Below are 19,678 nucleotides of genomic sequence, written 5' to 3' on the forward strand. Positions count from 1 at the left end.
CGCTCCGTGGGGCAGAAAAGCAGGCCACTGGGTACCTGGGCGGAGGCTCGGGCCACTGAGGTCTATTAAAGGCTCTCCCGGGAGGACGGACGTGGGGTCCCCTGCCCCTCCCCAGGAACGCCACACACCTTCAACCCACAGTCTGGGCAGTGCGGACAGTCGCACCGAAACCTACTCTGATCTCTCTCACCAGAGGACAAGATTCTGATCCAGGAGTCTCTACTGAACTTGTCCGAGAAACGTTCTCTTCCTCGGAGGGGACGCCGGCCTTGCCCGCTGCCCCTGGCGCAGGGTTTTCTCATCTGCGCACCGCTGCTGAAGCAGCCCCTCTGGGACAGGGACAGCGTAGTTGGTGCCAGGACCGGGGTTGGGGTCACTGACGCTTGGCATTAGCAGTTCTGAGAAGGAAGGGTGACGACAGGCCGCTGTGACTTCCTGGGAAGTGTCTTCACAGGTCAGCGGGGAAGGTTCAGAAATCCACACTGAGCTGCACTTCTGCAGTGGAGCCAGGAAGGCCTCGTCCGTGCGCAGGGCGCCAGGCGGCCCCTGGGTCTGGACACAGAGGGGGCCAGGAAGGGCCTCAAAGAGCTGGCTTCAAGGTAGCAAGGGACGACAGGTGCAGCCAGAACAACCCAGACTGCCACAAAGGGTGATCAAACAAGAAGGAAAACCCAGCGTTATTCATCCTGACATTGGTTTCTGCCCCTCGGTTTCCTGGCTGTAACACGGGGACAATAGTGCGTCTTCCCTCTGAGGACTGCTCTGCGTGTTACACGGGGTGCCACATCCCAAGAGCTCCAAAGACTGGTGGCAAACACTCGGGGTGTCAGGAAGGAGATCCGCTGGTGCCTGCACGTGACGGGGAATGCAGAGTGACAGGCCACGGGCAACCACGAGAACGCCCTGCTGCCTTTTTACAGAGTCGTGCCCGGCATCATTTCAAGAACAATCAACGTGTCACCTGGAGCTGCTCTTCTCCTCACGGCTGCTATCCTTTCACAAAGCAGACTGTTAACTCAGTCCTAAGCATTTGCACCACGCCGACACACCCTTGGAGACTCACCGTCATCCTCACTGGCCGTGCCTGTAGTGAACTACGGAAATGAGAATTCCTGGGCAGTGGAAGGGGGAATTTCCTGTGGCTGGCCACTTAGTAACCGTCTCCCTCATCATCAGGTCAGTGGTCGAGGGGGTGCAGTGCTGTGTCCCCATAACCGTTCCTTTACTGATCAGTGGCCCAGAGCACAAGGGTAGTGAAGCTGCCAGTCCACACGTGGGAAAGAGAAGCTGTAAAGCGCACGCGTGTACAAGAAAAAACACAGTACACACAGGGCTCGGTACCACCTGCGGTTTTAGGCATCCGCTGGAGGTCTCGGAGTGTACCCCCGATGGGCGAGGGGGACTACTGTATCCCACAGCACAGGGTGAGAAGAAGGTCATTGAAGGAATTAAGATGCTACATTAGAAAACACCCACTGAAGGCCAAAGAAACCGGGAAAGGAGGAACCAGAGAACAAAAAGACAGGAAACGGAAAAAAAGTGTGACGGCAAATACAAGTCCACCGCTGTCAGTGAGAATGTTACATGTGAATAGATCACAAAATCGCATCAAAAGGCAGACTTTGATAGACTGCATTTAAAAAAAAAAAGAACAACAAGGTGCAACTGGGTCTCCTGTGCAGGAGACACAAGCGCATTGCCGGGGAAGGCAGGGGAAGAGACGGATCATAAAAGCAGCAACCACAGGCAGCTGCAGTGGGTATGCTCACACAAGCATTGAAAAAAATACTCTTTAAAAATTTATTTATCTTCACAGGGGAAGGGAAGGAGCGAGGGAGAGAAATATCAATGTGTGGTTGCCTCTCATGCGTCCCCTGCTGGGAACTGGCCTGCAACCCAGGCATGTGCCCTGACTGGGAATCGAACCTTGATCCTCTAGTTCACAGGCCCTCGCTCAAGCCACTGAGCTACACCAGCCAGGGCTAAAAAAATACTCTTTATTATATGGTTTTCCATGATTGTTTAGCCCCCTTAGACCCCCTCCCCCAGCAATCACCAGACTGTTGTCCGCGTCCACGGGTCCTTTTCTTGTCGGTTCAGTCCCTCCGCCCCCTAACCTTCCCGCCCAACTCGCTGGCATCCTGCTCTCCATCTGTGAGTCTGTCCGTCCCTGTTTGGCTTGTTACTTCGGTTTGTTCATTAGATTCCACACAGGAGTGAAATGAGCTTTTTCTTCCCCCTGACTTGCTTATTTCCCTTAGCATCATGTTCTCTAGGTCCATCCATATTGATGCAAAGGGTAAAATGTTCTCCTTCTTTCTTCTTTTTGTGTAAATGTCCCATAGTTGTTTTGGACACTCATCTACTGATGGACCCTTGGGCTGCTTCCACGTCTCGGCGAATGTAACATAAATAATGTTGCAATGATCATAGAGGTGCTTAGGTTCTTTTGAATTCGTGGTTTGGGGTCCTTTGGATGTATTCCCGGAAGTGGGACTGCTTGCTGGGTGAAAAGGCGGGCCCAGTTTTAATGTTTGGAGGTATGTCTAGACTGCCTTCCACGGTGGCTGCACCCGTCTGCATTCCCACCGACAGTGCAAAAGGTTCCCCTTTCTCCACATCTTCCCCAGCGCTTGCTGTTTGTTGAGTCACTACTGCTGGTCACGGCCATTCTGACAGCTGTGAGGTGGCATCTCACGGTGCTTTTATCTGCATCTCTCTGATGATTAGTGACGCTGCACATCTTTCCATGGGTCTACCGGGCATCTGTAGGTCCTGTCTGGAGAAGTGTCTATTCAGGTCCTTTGCCCATTTTTTAACTGGGTTGTTTGCTTTTCGGGTGTTGCGTTTTTGGAAGCGCTTTATACATTTTGGATATGAACCCCTCATCGGATGTGTCGGCACATGTGTCCTGCCATTCTGTGGGTTGTCTTTCCTTTTTGCCGATGATTTCCTTGGCTGCGCAAAACCTTTCTAGTTTGACGAGGTCCCCCTTGTTTATTTCTTCCTTTTGTTTCCCTCGCCTGGGGACTTACATCTGATCAAAACCCTTCTACCAGCAATGTCCGAGAGTTTGCCCTTAGGTTTAATATCCAACCCACAGCACGACAGTTCTAGTCCTAGAGAATTCCTTGCAACAGAAAACGGAAACGAAATGTCCTCACAAACCCTGCACTCAGATGTGCACAGCACTGTTACCTCGAGTAGCCGAACCTAGAAACAAGCCAAATATTCAACAAGCGGTACACGGCTGACAGAAGCAGACACCCGCACAAGGGGTTACTGCTCGGTCATCGACAGGAAGTGCCGATGCCTGTGGCAGCAAGGGTGCACGTGAGCTTGCTGAGGTAAAGGAGGCGGACACAGGCCACAGGGCACGGGAGCTCCCGTCAGGGTCAGGGGCGGTCTGCAGCCGGCACAGCGCAGGCCCACACCTGGGCAGTGGTTGCCTGGGGGTGGGAGTGAAGCAGGGGTCAGATGGGAAATGGCACAAGGGAGCAGTGTCAAACTGCTGTCGGTACTTTTATTGTCTCGGCTAGTAGGATCGTATACCGTTGTCACATTCTACAAACTGTATACTTTGAAGGTACATTACCTCCCTACCTCTGACTCTTCAAAGGCGAAGAACTACTGTTAAGGAAAGTCCTTCACCACTGGTTATTGTCTTGCATTCTGACCACGAGTTTGTAAGCAGAAAAGTCTACTTTGGAGTCCTCCACAGACCTGCCCCCCCCCCCCGGCCGTACTCCACATGTTAGTGGGTGGCACTGCCGCGCTCATTACCAAACTCAGGAACTCGGTCTTGACCCTGTGCACCTTCCCCTCCTTCGCCTGAACTCCAAATGCTTGCTGAGTCCTGTCCATGTTGCCTCCCCAACGTCTGTCTCATGCTGACACTTTTCCCCATGTCTAGCACATCTGCCCTAGTCCAGAGAGATTCTGTCCCTTCGACGATGGTCAAACCCACTTTCTGACTGGTGCCTCTCATCTACTCAGGGCGCCGGTCTTCCTCCCACCCCCCTCCCCCCTCCCCCCTCCCAGCCGCAGGGCTGCCATCACTTTTTAGACCAAGACCGCTTTCCACAAGGGGCATAGATGGTCATAGAAAAGTCACAATAAAAAATTTAGAAGAATAAGCCCTGCCTGGTGTAGCTCAGTGGATTGAGTGCGAGCCTGGGAACCAGAAAGGATCGTGGTTCAATTCCCAGTCAGGGCACATGCCTGGGTTGCAGGCCAGTTCCCAGCAGGGGACGCACGAGAGGCAACCATACATGGATATTTCTCTCCCTCTCTCCTTCCCTTCCCTTCCCTTCTAAAGATAAATATGTAAAATCTTTAAAATTTTTTTTTAATTTTAGAAGAATAAAAGTAAAAAAGTGCCCCTTCAAAAAAAAAAAAAGGAAAAATGCATTTCGAGCAGGCTCACAGCTGAGCAAATAAACTATTGTAGGCAATGCTCTTCAAGTCACACGACCACCCGGTCCTTGTGGGTGAAACCGCCCCTCACTCCACGTTGCCCGATTTCTCTTTCCTGGCAGTCTTTCTGATCGGCACTCCAGATGGATTCGTCGGGAATCCTAGTGTTTGGCCCTAAATTACAGTCTACGGACAACAGAAGTCCCCGGCACGGCTTTATCCTGGGGATTCCCCGAGGGGACCAGTGTGGGTCTGAGCCGTGAGCATCTGGTTCCCGGGCCGTCCGTGGCCACTCCAGAGGAATAATCACTGTCCCCTGTAGGCTAAGAGCATAGGAGGGCTGTGCCCCAGTAGCAGAGACCAGGTATGCCTACGGGCCATCTATACTGACGGCCGGAGATCTGGACGCTCCTCACGAAGTGCGCCGATGCCCTCCCAGACCTCGGACCCGGACGCCCTGTCACCACCACGGCGGACCACTTTCTCCTCTTCCCAGAAAGGCAAGGCCAGAAAACGGACCCGCTGTTTATTCCCTCTTAAACCTGTTTTCTCCCCTTGGCGTTCACTTCCAGCGTTCTTCTCTGAGTCAGCCAGGCCCACTCTGCTAATTCCCAACCGACCAGCACAGCACCTGCATCTCGCTCTCTGGGCATGGATTTCCCAGGCGGGGAAGCGGGTGGCTCTGAGGACTGCGCTGTCTCGCTTGTTTCCCTTCTGAAGCTGCAGGCTTCCGGACGTGCTCCCGAACACCCACAGGAGGAGCACTGCTGCAGGTGAAGCTGCGACTCTCACCCTCAGTGGAGCTCACAGCATTGCTGCCTCACAGGAACCACAGTCTGCCCCACCGCACGCAGCCCGCGAGCCCAAGCAGAGGGCAGGTCTGAGAAGCCCCGATGCACACACTCCCCGCCTGAGAGTCCTGTCTCTACCAGGGACCTGGGGGTTGAGTCCGGGTTGCTTTGGGCCCGTCCTGTCCGGGGCAATGTCTCCACTCCCGCAGACTTCGGTACCTGCCGCCTGGACCTGTCTGCTTCCCCCCAGCTCTTCTCCACTGCACTGCAGCTCCACCTCCTGCTCTGAGGGCACCGACGGGTGTTCCACCTGCTGAGCATCCGCAAACAGTGTTTCACCCTCAGGCATCGCGATGCCTAAGACCACGACTCTTCAGAAAAACCATTTTTAAAAGTAGTCATAGGAACTCTGGCTATGTAGTAAGGATGACCCAGCAAACCAAACAGTAAGTCATGTTGTTTGAAAACTATCTGCAGTTTCGCACTTGGAATCGACGACTTAGTACATGGTCATTCCCTCCCAGGCCATTTTCTACGCATTGTTACAACTGTGAGGTTGGGAGGGGCGTGTAATGTCTGTGTAATCTCCTGCCGGTTGCGCTGTTTGCTTAATTAAAACCGCAAGCTGCCCTCCGTAACGATGATGACGACGACAAGAGTGCTGGTGCTGACATCGACAGCAGCAAATAGGTGCAGACGGCTTGCTAGGGACCAGAGACGTGGTCTGTGTCTCGTCACCCAGGGCGCGCCATGCACTCAGGAGACATCGCGGTCAGTCTGCGCCCACACCCGACGTCATGCGGCGAGTGCTGCTGCTCAGGCTCACGGGCTGCCGATGCAGAAGCACCTGGCACCCGGTGCCTTCCAGAGTCCAGGGGCAGGTGCCATGTCTCTTTAGGGTCCTGTCTGGCCTCAGCACAAATCCGACTCTGCCCTTGCTGGCTCGGTGACTTTGGGCACGATGCTGCACCTGTTCGCCTCTGTCTCATCTGTCACAGGGGCTAACATTAAGAGGTTTACCTCGCTGTCAGCGCTCACTGACTTCTAAAATTCTGTGTGTGGAGGGAGAACCGAAAACAACGCCAGGCTGTGGGCAAGCCCCCACCTGCGAGCTTCCATTCTCTTGCCCCTTCACTTCCGCTTTCCGCTCCCACCCGGCATCTCTCCCTCCCCTGTGCCCCCCTCACTCCTCTCTCCAGGCCCCACCCCTACCTGCACCTCCGGGGTCTCCACCCCACCCTTTCTTCCCTAGGCCGCTGTCCTCGGACTCTGCACTGTTTCCCACGCCCCACAACTCAGTCCAGGTAATGGTAATACATCGGTCTCTTGTTGGAGAAATCACGAACGCAAAAGGTAGGCAAAATAAACACAACAGAGCGCGCTTGGAAAACCACACAAGAAATGAGGTGAGACTGGTCAAAGTCCGACTGTCAACAGTTTGATGCCTTTACCTGATTCACATCTTCACCATCTGACCTGGGAGGACTGGACTTGATGGAAGCACCAGCAGTAAAAGAAGCCGCGTGATGAGGTCCCCTGGCCTTGCCATTTCAGTCTTGAACCTACAAAATACCGCACCCCAATAAATTCCGTGAGAATGGGAAAAGCATTTAAAACGATGTACATACTCATGATGCAGCATTATCCTGCGGCCCCTCACTCTTCCAAGCATCACACAAACCCCACAAACAGGCCGTTAGGGTTCTCGTTCCCCAGACGTTTTCCCTTGGAGCCCGTGATGGTGCAGCCCAGGCACTGCAGGAGGCCTCACACCAGCGCTCCAGGGGGGGCTGCACACTCCTATGACAATGACACGTGCCCTGGCCCACGCCCCCGACACTCGGGTCTTGAATCTTTGAGGAGCCAGAGCGATGGTGCAAACTCCGTCCACCTAGTCCAAGGTCCTCCCGACTCTGTCCCTAGGGACCACGCTCCAGGGACATGTGGCAACGGCCACAATATTAACAGTAACGATAGCAGCTGGAACGGGTTGGGACCTGCCCATGCGCCAGGCACCATCCGGACATCTTTCCCTGTGTCTTCTCACAGTCAGGGCTCGCCTGAAGTAGCTAGATGGACTTCTAAACAGCGCCTCCCTTTCAATAATGGAGACATCGGGCACAGAGATGCTAAGTAACTTGCTCGGTGTTGCCCAGCAGTAAGTGCTGGAGCCGCCGGTCGGGAGCCATTGTGGAAAACTCACTGTGACCTGTGTTGGTTCAGCCCAAGGTAAGATCCAGTAGCCACCACATAAGGTTTCGATGGACGGCGAACACGTACCACACATGGGTTCTACCGCCTGGGACGGCTCGGGAAGCAGAAATCTGATTTCAACAGGGGTGTTTCAGATGGAAGCTTGACAAGACTGGGATCCGGGTTCTTTGTGGAAAGGACGCTCTGGGAGCCCCCTCCCAGACAGCACGGCAGGGTCCCCGGCCAGAAAGTCCGGCCTGGGGTCCGTGCACAGAGATGGCACCAAAGCTCCGTCCCTTCTACACCCTCACACTGGAGAGAGGGGCCCGGGAGCCGGGGAGACAAGGCCAATGCCCTGTTCCGGGGGATCCCAGACACCGTGTGCACATCACCTCGGATCCCTCGATCTTTTACGAGTGCGCACTGTGTGATCCACACCTGGGAGTCTCGGCGTGGCCACAACAGTGCCCTATGAACTGTATTTTCACTCTGCTAGGAACTCTCAGGAACGTTAGTAAACTCCTGTGGTGGCCAGCCTGCCTCTGATGTCCTGCCTGTCTGGGAGGGACACACCGTGGAGAGGAGCAACCTGCAAGCGCAAGAACACGACGTGATGAACCCAGCGCGAGAGTCCAACAGAGGGCAGGGCGGCGGGTCTTTGCAGAGACATCCCGGCCCCACGGGTGTTTTTCCCTGAAGGCTTCAGATTCTCTCGCGTGCATCGTCTGCATGACCCGTGGATGAAGGTAGGGACAGGAGCTGGTGTTTTGGACCCCAGGATGCCACAGGCTCTTCTCAGGGACCGTGTGAGGCACAGGAGGGAGGTTATGCATCCTACGATGGCCACTTCCTCTCAGCCTTCGGTCCTGTCCTGCACCCAACTCCACTGCATGCAAGCCCAGAGTGACCAGAACTTAGGGCCAATGCCTTCCCCTATCAGACACCTGCCCCGGGCCCGAGGAGGTCTTCTCTCCCCCTCTCAGCTGTCCTTCACCCGATCTCACCTGCTGTCCCAAGTCACACAGCTTTCTCCACCGGCTTAGAGACCTAGCCTGCCCCTTCACTCTGGTGCCCTTGCCCAGGGAAGGCTTGCTCCCACAGACAAGGACCCCAGTCCCACGACCCATACAGAACCATCGGGGCATTGATGTCCCCTGGCAGGGGTGCACACACACACACACACACACTCACACACACTCACACACACGGTACTGGCCAACCATGAGAAAGATGATAACCCTGCTTTTTGCTTTCTGCAACTATGGACGGACTTTGAAGGATCTGTGCTGAGTCCGATGGAGAAAGACAAATACTGTAGGTTCTCTCTCTTCCACATGTGGAAGCCAAAACATCCAAACTCACAGAAACAGAGATGAGAATGGTGGGTCCAGGGCTCGCGGGAAATGCCGGGCTACGTGCACAAACAAGCAGCTACCAGAGGAGTAAGCCATGGGGATGCGAGGTACCACATGGTCACCTCATTCAGCAACACTCTAATGTGTAGTGAACCTTGCTCAGAGAATGGGCAAAATCTTATCACCGCTCACACAAATGGTCATTATGTGAGGGGATGCAGGCGCTAACCAACCTTACTGCGTCCTCCTTTCAATGCATGTGTGTGTGTCTATGAAATCATCCCGCTGTACGCCTTCAACTCACATAGGTTACCTGTCAGTGATCTCTCAAAGCTCAAAATACAAACTTGTCCTCACTCTGTCGAGGGTGCCCCCTACACGGCCCCAGTATTCCTCGAACTTACCCTTTTTGGCAGCAGACACTGAGCCGGATTCAGTGAACCTTTCCCTCGTGCAGCGCTGCAGCCAGCGTGTCTCGGAGGATCACGTGGAGAAGCCGGGACCCGGGGGCTGGTTGTGCTACTGCTATCGCTGCTGTAACCGAAATCACACACCGGATCAGATGCCTGTACCCAATCACCCACAGAAATATATACACCTACATCCATCAACCTACCCGTGGGTACGCATGTACACATACTGAAAGCCACACGTTCACATGGAGGCCTCCAAGGCCAGTCTAACTCCTCAAGGTTTCTTCTCGTTTTCTTCTTTCCCACACTTGGCGCTGCCCGGAACTCAGGGCTCTGCAATCCTTATCCCTTTACTGAGCCCACGAATCCCAGTGCATATATTCCATCCCTTCCCTACTCAGAGGCCGTCCTCACATGCTGTGCTGAAGGATGCCCTGCCCTTGACCTCCACAACCCACTCAGCATCGCATCCCTCCGCCAGCTGGCCTTCCCCACCCAACCCCAGGCACATCCTGCTCTGTCCCCCACCGCAGCCAGTGCCTCTGTCCACTGGGCTGGGCTCTGACCCTCGGAGTTGCATTCCTTGCTCTGCTGCACCGGGTAGGACAGCTTTGGGACAGAACTGGTCTGGCAGAAAAAAGAAGGGAAGGGAAATGAAGGGCAGGGGAGGGGAAAGGGGAGCACATCTGATACAGTCAGTCAGGGAAGGCCAGTCGGGCCGAATCGCAGCAGTGCTATGACGCCCAAGCTGCCTTCCTCACTGTTCTCCAGCTTCCCCTCCCGCCCCTCCCCTCTGCCCCGGGGTCCTCTCTCATCCAGACCGTGCTTCCTTCCTTCAGGAGGAGAACTGTCAGCACGGGCCTGATTCCTGGGCTGTCCTAAACTATATCGGCAGGGTGGCTGACACGCAGTGTGGATCGTGTCCTCCCCGAAGCTCTGACCCTCAACCCTCTGCCTCTCCTGAAGGAGTCGAACGATTCACCCCTGTTTTAGCAATTTCGGGTGTGACACCCTTCTTTCAGCAATTTCGGGTGTGAGCGGGAGAGCAAGGTCGGGCCACTTCTGGGAGCTTCGGGTCCTTGGTCTGGAACAGGAGCGTGACCCAACTCCCTCACAGGTTGGAAGAGAAAGAGAGATGGCAACGCCAGACACCTCCCCTGAGCGCTACTTGCCGCACCGAGTGAAGAGGGCTTTACCTGCATCACAGGGCTCCCCGCTGCCCGGGAACCCACCAAGCGGATTTCCCATCAGCATCGTTGCACTTGCTGTTCCTTCTGCCCAACCAGCCCTTCCCCCCAGGGCACCCAAGGCCTGCTCCCTCTCTGCCTCCAGCTCTCTGCTCAGCCATCGCCTTTTCAGGGACACCTTCCCCGATCACAGTGAGTAAAACACTCTTTCCCCCGAGCGGGCCTATTTGTTTCCACAGCACTTGCCACTCTCAGCTATGTTATGGATTTACTGACCAACTCCATGAAATCAGAGACTTTGTCTGTTACTTTTCCTCCGCTGTGCCCCCAAAGTCCTACAGCGGTGCTTGGGCACAGAGCAGGTGTTCAGAATGTTCTTGGGGGAGACTGACTGGGAGCCCAGCCCTTTCCACCCATTGGTGAGATGCACAGCGCTCTCCAACATGGGTATCGGCTTCGTTTTATTGATTATGACACATACTGAGGCTCCAGGAGACAAGTGACTTGCCCAAGGACACACAGCCAGGACTTGGGGCTCCAGGTTCCAAAACCCTCGGTTCCTGTACAGAGACCTTACACCTAAAAAGATAAAAGCTTCCACCTGAGACAGAGACTCACGTACCTCCTTACTCCAGAAACAGCCCCCCCCCAACCCGAACACAACCTGGAACAGATTCTCTGTGCAGAGAGCTCGCAACTTGAGTCACAGACTCCCAAACAGAGCAGAGACTGTACCCATTGACACAGCCCCTCCGCAACCGACCAAAGTCCTTGTCCCCCGAAACACAACTGCCCCTGCCTCACCACACCACAGAGACAGACTCCCAAAGCAGGCGGACACCTCCCAACTCAGTACAAAGACCGCACAAACAGAAAGACAGAACTTCAGATAACTCGGGGACACCGCACACCCTTAAGATAAAGTCCCCAGGCAAATCAGAGAACCTACACCCTGGACACACACCGCCCAAACAGCTCAGGTACGAGTACACCTTGAGATAAAACCTCCCGCACCCCAAGCACTTCAGACGCATAACAACTTGGGACCCAGAAACACCAACTGCTCAGAGTCCTCATACCCTGGGGTGTGGACACCCACAGAGAGACCACACCCAGGGGTACAGATGCTCAAAAGCTCGGGAAATGCACACGCAGGTGAAGCCACAGAGATGCTTAGGCCACGGTGCACAAAATCGCCTGATACAAGCTCCGGTTCACTCACTGTCCCCCAAAAGGCTCAGAGAGATCGCAGGTACTCAAACAGCACCTGGGATGTCACGCCCGTCCACATGGCACGTCGCCAAACGGCGGGACACACTTGGCGTCCCAGGCAGAGACACCAAACCGCTCAGAGCCCTCTCCCTGGACCTTCACCGCAAGCATCTGTAGGACTGACGGTGCGGTGCCAAACGCGCCTGGCCAGGCTGCTGGTGACAGCGTTAAGGCGAAAGCACACGGAAGGAGCTCCCGTGGACACAGCACTGTCACCCGCGCATCCGGGGTGGGACTCCGGCTGCAAGCCTGCGTTGCGCTGAGCCTCGCCACCGACCGGGCGTCTTGGTCGGCCTGTGCGGACAGTCGGTGGGTGAGTAGCCCCAACTCGGACAAAAATGCTACACTCTGAAAAGCCGCATCACGCGCACGCGCACACACACGCACCAGCACACGCCTCACCCTCAGGGCCAGCCCTGCGACCAACGTGTCACCCCAGGCAGAACGGCCAGTGGGGAACCGCGCAGGCGAAGGAAGAGGCCCCGGTTAGGGGTCCCACTGGAACCGTTGGGCGCCCAGGAAGGGCTTAGCCCGGGAATCCCGCCCTGGCCAATCACCGCCCAGCAGGGTCCCTGACCCCGCCCCCACACCTGGAAACCCATCTCCCATCCCGCGCCCCGCCCAGCTGGATGTGACCACGCAGAAATGGACGGGTGGAGCCAGAGAAGTGAACACGCGCAGCCTCAGACCCCTTACCTCCCGGAGCGGACCGTCCTACCTCTGAGCCTCTCAGTGGTAGCTCCCAGGGAGCAACTGTTCCCTCTCGCGCGCCCCCTGGTGGTGGGAACCTGGAACAGCTCGTGGACGCAGGAGCTTATGGACCATTCTAGGCTGGTCCGCAAAGGGTGGTGGTGGGGGGGTGGCAAAGGCAGGACGAAAACCACACAGTTCGCTGTAGGCTTCGAGTCTTGGAAGAGTCTTCCTAAGCCGAAATTGACCTCCCTGCAGTGGCCAATATAATAACCAAGTGCATTACAAGCGTTTCCTGTGTGCCGGGCAGTGTGCTGGCTTGTGCCTCCCTGCTTAATGCAGAACAGGTCTGGGGTGGGGGGAGGGCGGGACGCAGTCAAAGTTCCCCAAGGGACAGGAGGGCAAGAGCTCCCGAATGTGGTCAGAAGGCCTGTGTGGAGCAGGCCTCAGTCCTTAACTGTCCGTCATAGGTGAGAGGAAAGCAGGGTCTTTGGGCTTGTTAGGGAAGGGGCCGTCTCCCAGGGGCCCCAAGGACCCTGAGTCCATGACGTAAGGACCACAGGCTTTTTCACGATCTTGTCACCCCTGATCACGTTCATGAGCAGAATCCTTGGCTTGTCTGGCTGTGCCTCTTGCCCCAACTTTGCGTTCGAGAGTCCTTCTCTCAATCCAAGAAGAGGTTCAGGCTTGATAAAGAACAAAAGGCGCTTATTGGAGCAAAAAGATTTGCCACCCAGGAGATGCAGGGCCAGGTAGCGACCCAAACTGCGCTCTGCAAAGGACAAAGAAAGCCAGGGTTTGTAAAGGCAAAACCCACAAAGTGTAATTCTTGAGTGGAAATGAACCGTAGCTGGCGAAGTTAGCAGGGATTGGTTCACTCCGATATGCAAATGAGGAAAGCAAAAACTACAAGAAGGAGGAAAAGTCCACGTGTGTCAGTGGGGCTGGTCCTGTTCCAGGATGTCTATGGCTCAGCCTTGAGCAGAGTTTAGAACAGAGTTTAGCACAAGGTTAGCAACTTACTAGCCGCTCTGACCTGAGGCCCAGCACATGCACAGGCCCCGCTTCCCTAATAGCCTCGGATTTTATTGTGACTCTCTTAGCAATGCTTATTCCATGTCACTTTTTCCCCATCTTCTCATTCATTCTCTCCGTATCATGTCAGGCACTGTAATGGGAGTTAGGAATCCAGCCGTGTGGAAAGGTACAGAAACCTTGCCCTCATGCAGCTGTATATTCTATTGGAATTGTGTGTCACACACATAAGGATATGGAAGCAATTTGTCAGGTGTTCTTAACTGCTGCCTTTGCAATTCAGTCTGAGGGGAGCATTTCTAGAAAGAGAGGTCAAGGAAAGTGTCTCCAAGATCGTGACATCTGAGCTAAAACCTAGAGGAGATCAATATCTGGGAGAAGAGCATCCCGGACAGAGGTAAGAGCTAGTGGAGAAGCGCGGGAGTGGAACTCGGCTCGCCTGTGAGCAACAGTGCAGTGGCCTGTGGGGCTGGCACAGCGTGATGGAGGGAGAGGGAGAAGGTGAGGTCAGAAAGCTAATGGGGATCAGAACGTGCAGGGCCTTCTGGTGCATGGTGAAGACTTTGGTAAGTGATTTATGGGAGGGTTTTTAAGCCAGAAGAGCCATGCCTCTTTTAGAGGCCAGAGGCTCAGGTTACCCAGTGTATGCAGAGGAGCTCCAGGTTTGCCCCAAGGAAGAACTCCACCCCAGCCCCTCTTCAGGGGAAGCCTGGAGTATCCTGTGCACTCAGGATCCTTTGTCCTCCCCAGAAAGATACACAGAAAAGGATGACACCCTCAGAAGAGAAGGAGCAAGGGCCCTCCAGTCACGTGTGAGGTCACACTCAGGCTGGTGTGTGAGAGGGAAAGTAACAGGCACAGAGATGACAGAGAGTAGGCGAGAGTATTACAGACAGGGACAGAGACTATTTCTGGCAGGACAGTGTTGCTACTGAAGTAGCACATACCTGTGGGTCCCCAGCCTTGCTACTAGATGTTGTGTCAGTCCCTTCAAGGGAAAGGGTGCCCCTCCCCAGGGACTGCTTCTACTGAACAACTCAGCTGTCCAGGGCCTGGGCCTCAGTCACACTGTCTCAAGACACATCAGGACTGTCTGCCCATCACGGCAAGGACATGTTCCACTTACAAGGAGGCTCATGCTGTATACAGGGTCCCCCACCCCTCCTCAAAACTTTCACTGTCCTTTTGTTCATCTTAGTGCCAAAACTATGCTTTAAAGGGAGAGACTGGAGGCAGGGGTCTCTACATTTGCAGTGGCACCTTGTATAAATTCGTAAGTCTGAGGTATTTTCCCACCTGCATGGAGACTCATCTCTGTACCTTCTACCAGCGCCTCCACAGTTTTCGTGAAGATCACATTCTGTACATCGAGTACCAGGCAGGTGTGTGAGTGAGAGATGGAAGGACAGACCTCCTGAGTGTGTCAGTTACAGGGTCCTTGCAGTGTTGAACACACCTCGCCCTTTCCCCTTCCTTGTCATTTCCCCGGACTGGCTTCAGCTGTTCTGAGCTTTCCCCTCCCTCCTCCAAAGAGCCCAGGTTACATCCAGTTTCTTCCATCTCATGAGCTATCTCCCATCTTCACTGGTCCCCAGACACTTCATCTGCAAACAGTGACCACCTCCTTAGGGATTCAGGGCAGATTTCCTGAGTGAATATGTGAACATAAGTTTGTCACAGGGCCCTGAACAAGGATGGGGGTGATGTCAGCAGCTACTCTTATCAGTGTTCTTACCGGGGGCTCCTTCCAGCAGCACATGACCGAGAACTTGCGGTCCCTGAGGACGAGGATCCTACGTTTTCATCTTTGTGGTACCAGAGCAGGGATGAGAAAAATCCTAGCAAGGGTGAAATCACAAAGCTAGTGAGAGCACTGAGTGTGCTCCATGCTGTCTTCCTGCCAGAACCATCCTGCGGTGCAGGTATATGAACAGCTCAGAGACCCAACCCTCTGGACAAAGAAAGGCTCATATAGTTGAGACATCTCACAGCCTAGGACGGAGATCCCCCCAAACAGTTCAGAGACCTTCACACTAGACACAACCCACAAACAGTTCAAAGATGTCACACCTGATGACATAGACCCCAACCAGCTCAGAGAATTACTAGAGGTCACAGCTTGCTTTCACTCACAAATGTCACGTGACTCCTCACAGGGTCTACTGACTGCACCCAGGGACACAGGACGACAAATCCTCAGCTGGGAGCTGCAGTATAGGCAGTGACGGCGAGTCTTTGTTCCATCCACCCTGTGGGTGAGGGCCCTGGAGTATTGCAGTCCCCACTGTCTGCAGCCGCCACCACATCATTGTAAGGAGGGCAGGTTCAATGAAGGGATGGGGAGGACCTCTGGGGTTGAAGGGTTGTGAGAGTGACCTCTCATGTCTGATTCCTGGGAATGGCCGTGCTCTGATCAACCCTGTTCACCTCTGGTCACAGCCAGTTTTGCATCCTGCCCCATGGAAGGGAGGGGTGAACCTCAGGTCCACAGGAGTTGACCCACGCCCTGTAGTCTCTGCCATCTCTCAGCACACACTGTGGGGTCCTGGATCCTGGAGTGATGAGAGCTCTCCCTTTGCACTGCCCAATGCAACCCCCGTTAAATCCCTCTGAACATCCCTGTGCTTTCCCCAAACTCCTTCTCCTGGTGGCAGTTGCCACAATTCCCTCTCTCCAAATCTCCTCCGTCCCTTCACCAGTGACCAGGCCTGCCCTTCCAGCCCAGGGGCCTGTAAGTGCCTTCCTTCAGCTCTATTTACAGAGCCCCTGTTATACCCTTTCATCTCCATTTCCATCCTCTCTCCCAGTACGAAGCTGGGCCTCAGGGGAACCCCTCAGGACCTTCCCTGCTCCCTGCAAGCATAGAGCATTATGCAGGACAGGCCTCGCTCCTCCCCCACCTAGGGATCTGTCATAAAGTCTCTATTAGGGCAGAACTGAAAATCTCTGGGATCCCGGTGAAACTCCAGACCCAGACTGGGAGTCTAGGGCAATTCCTCCCAGAGCTGGGAGGGAAGAGGAATATTTCTGAGAGGATGAACTCAAGAGCGGGGGTGACACAGTGTAGAGCTATGTCTGTGAGCACAGGGAAGAGACCCCCGGGAGGGACAGGGGAGCATGAATAGGAGGAGTGTCCCAGCTGTCATATCTGGCCGAGGTCTGCCCCACCCTTGCTGGACTACCTGAGCCAGTTACCTGCCTTCTCCCAGCCTGAATGTCTTCATCAGTGACAGGGTTTTCTTCCAAGAGGCCTGGTGACGATTAAGAGGGATAGCTCCTAAAGAGTACTTAGAACTCTGCAAATCGGGTGCAGGATTGCCTAAAACCCAGAGCCCTGCCCACCAAGAGTCAGCTGACTCCTAGATGGTGATGTCACTAAGCCCTGCCCCTGGGGAAAGTGTCTCTGGCCCTGGGACTGGAGAGCGGACCACGTGAGGAGATTGGGTGTCACTGGCCCCCCAGGGCTCACGACCGGCCCCACACCAACCACAGCACCCTCCCCTGCAAGCGCAGGAACTGGGATTTGGGGATTCGGCCAGTCCCCTGCCATGGCCACAGTTGCGGTCTGTAGGTGGACGGCCCAGAGCAGGCCTGCATTCCTCACCTTCCTCAACCAATCCCACAACCAATCCAGTGGCCCACCGCGGGCTCCCCTTTTATTCAAATCTGTAGTAGATGTGCGTGGCCGAAGTGGGATTGGAGTGCCCTCCTGGGAAGCCGGAAAAAGGATGTCTCCCGAGGCCGGAAGTGGGGGCTGGGTTACCAGGATAGCGTCATCCTCACTTCTGTCAAAGGCCCAAGCTGATCTCCCTGGGGTGGGGTGGACTTTACTGGCCTCCATACACAGTCTTTTTATTGTTACTAAACCGACCCCCCCTCCCCGGCTGCACCTCCCATAGTGATGGTTCCATCTCTGCATCCGCACTTGTACTCTCAGGAGGTGGCCAGTTCCAGCCTCATAACCCGTCCCTGGACACGCCCAGGAGGAGAGACCAGGGGCAGCTGTCTCTCGCTTTTTTTTTTTAAAGATTTTATTTATTTATCTTTAGAGGGGAAGGGAAGGAGAGAGGGAGAGAAACATCAATGTATGGTTGCCTTTCATGCGTCCCCTGCTGGGAATTGGCCTGCAGGGAACTGGTCTGCAACCCAGGCATGTGCCCTGACTGGGAATTGAACTGTCTCTCACTTTTGTCCTGTGGGTTATTCTGGTGGTTCTGATGCCAAAGTAAAACTTTAACGTGCCCCAGAATCACCTGAGAGCTTGTTAAAACAGCATTGCTGAATCTCAACCCCAGAGTTTCTGATTCAGTGGGTCCCGGGTGGGGCCCAGGAATTTGCATTTCTAACCAGCCTCTGCCTCCCTCTCACACAACTCAGTGGGCACTGCTTCCCAACTCCCTCCGACACAGTACTAGTGAACTGGCCCTTCTCTGGCACTCCTTCCCTCCTCACTCCCCAGCACGCCCAGATAGACAATACCTACGCCAGACCCTGAAGATCTGGAAGGGAGCAAAGTCTTTAAGCATCCGGTCCACTACCATAGAGCTCCTGCCCCCAGCATCGTGTGAGGATGCCAGTCAACAAGCTTGTCTTCCCCTGCATCACTGATGGACAGCATGGTGGCCCCATCTGTCAAAGTGAAAAATCTTTGCAATGCTGGGTCTGAGAAGGCAGCCACATTTGTTGGTCCAGTTTCCTCATTCTCCCAGTGCCCAGTACATAGTAGGCACTCACTGAATGGTTAGTGACTGACTGAAATTTCACCCAGCAATGCCACCTTAAAGATTGTATAATAAACACACACACACACACACACACACACACACACACACACACACACAGAGCTCTCTATATAAGGAAGGTAGGAGCAAACAGGTGGGTGGTAAGTGAACAATGAGAGGTTCCTGTACTACCACAGAGTGCCTACTGGCCATGGAACAGAGTAAGGGGACGAGTATGGACTGATCAGAGGAGTTTTCTTTAGAACATGTTGTTAACATGGGGGAATGGGAAGCAAATGGGAGACGCTCATAGTGGGACCAGGTGTGTATGTGTGTCTGTCTGTTGGGTTAAACACAGAAATATCTTTCAAAGAAATAAAGAAACACCCCCAAACTCACCCTAGTGGTAGGCCCAGGAGGGAGAGAATGTGGGGAAGGGAATGACCTGTGTAGTGTATGTACTGATGTACTGATGGAATCTTTGACACCAGCCCATATCCACAAATCATTTGAGTAACTCTTTAGAAAGCAAAGTCATGTGACAAAAAAATGTACCTGAGCCATAGAGCATTTATATGTGTAAGGGCATCTGCAGGGTGTCCAGGAACAGGGTTCTCAAAGTTATGAGCCCCAGGACCAGGCTGTGAATGTGCATAAGTGAACCCAGCTGATCTCAAGGTGAGGAGCAGCACAATGGCTGTGATGATGCATGACGAGCTTTGTCCAGAAGGTATCCAGCCATGTGCTATGACAGAGACATTTACTGAACAGGATACAAGATACAAGACACATTGTACACAGGACAATGATGCCTCAGTCCCCTTCAAAATAGGTACCTGTGTCCTCACACAGTTCTCCCAGTCACCATCAGCTGCCCTGTCATATTTTCCTAAATCTCAGCAATGTGCTGAAATCTCTTCCCTTTCAAAGGTGATTGTAGTTTCGGGAAAAGCCAGAAGTCACAAGACACCAAATATGGGCTGTAGGGGGGCTGAGTCACCTGGGTGATTTGATGTTTGGTCAATAAACTTTGCACAAGACGTGATGCATGAGCGGGCACATTCTTGTGATGAAGCTGCCAATCACCAGTTGCCCATAGCTGTGACCTTCTGAATCATCTGAATAGTTTCCATGGAGGAATGTTCAAGCTTAACGCAAAATCTGATGCAGAGTCGTTGCTCTGCTCAGTTATTTTGAATGCCCTGGCCACACCGTATACATGGTCACTTAACAGCGTCTGCCATCCCCACTGACTAGTATTAATCACACATGCACATTCTAGTCCACTCTCCTTGGCTGCCAGGTTACGTTGATGCCACGCAAAGCGTTCTTGTTATATTAACAATGGTTGGACTTTTTCTGAACAGACCTCCTATGTTCCTTGCCAATCAGCCTCAGAGTAGGTACCGGTGGTGCCCCCATCTTCCGGGCACCCGCAGTGCAGGTACCACACACTGTCCTTGTGCTGGAATGAGATTCCTGCCAGGCCAGGCCTGGAAGTCTGGCTTCTTGTCTTCTCTTATTTTATATCTGACGATAGAAACAAATTACGTTGACATAATAGTCTGGTTCAGTCTAGCTCTGCGTAAGCCATATAGAACATGT

The 19,678-nt window shown here is 54.0% G+C and overlaps 1 long non-coding RNA gene across 6 annotated transcripts in view; it reads right to left on the reverse strand.

The window, feature by feature from the left end:
• LOC119055457 (uncharacterized) overlaps window positions 1-16,672 on the reverse strand; it is a 35,845-nt gene extending 19,173 nt beyond the window's left edge. Inside the window, exons 1-5 of one of the 6 annotated variants that reach the window (XR_008392120.1) lie at window positions 16,548-16,672; window positions 15,088-15,190; window positions 12,346-13,089; window positions 9,160-9,289; window positions 6,659-6,769 (exon numbers count right to left, since the gene is read on the reverse strand). This is a non-coding gene — a long non-coding RNA (uncharacterized LOC119055457). Of the gene's footprint in view, window positions 1-6,658; window positions 6,770-9,159; window positions 9,290-9,371; window positions 9,423-9,989; window positions 10,145-12,029; window positions 12,158-12,323; window positions 13,090-15,087; window positions 15,191-16,547 lie in introns of those variants that run through there. The other 5 variants (XR_008392121.1, XR_008392122.1, XR_008392124.1 and 2 more) reach the window with 5 other exon arrangements.
• Window positions 16,673-19,678: the final 3,006 nt, after the last annotated feature.

This window comes from Artibeus jamaicensis, unplaced genomic scaffold (assembly GCF_021234435.1).
Source record: "Artibeus jamaicensis isolate MK-2021 breed Jamaican fruit bat unplaced genomic scaffold, CSHL_Jam_final contig_1410, whole genome shotgun sequence".
NCBI lineage: Eukaryota > Metazoa > Chordata > Mammalia > Chiroptera > Phyllostomidae > Artibeus > Artibeus jamaicensis.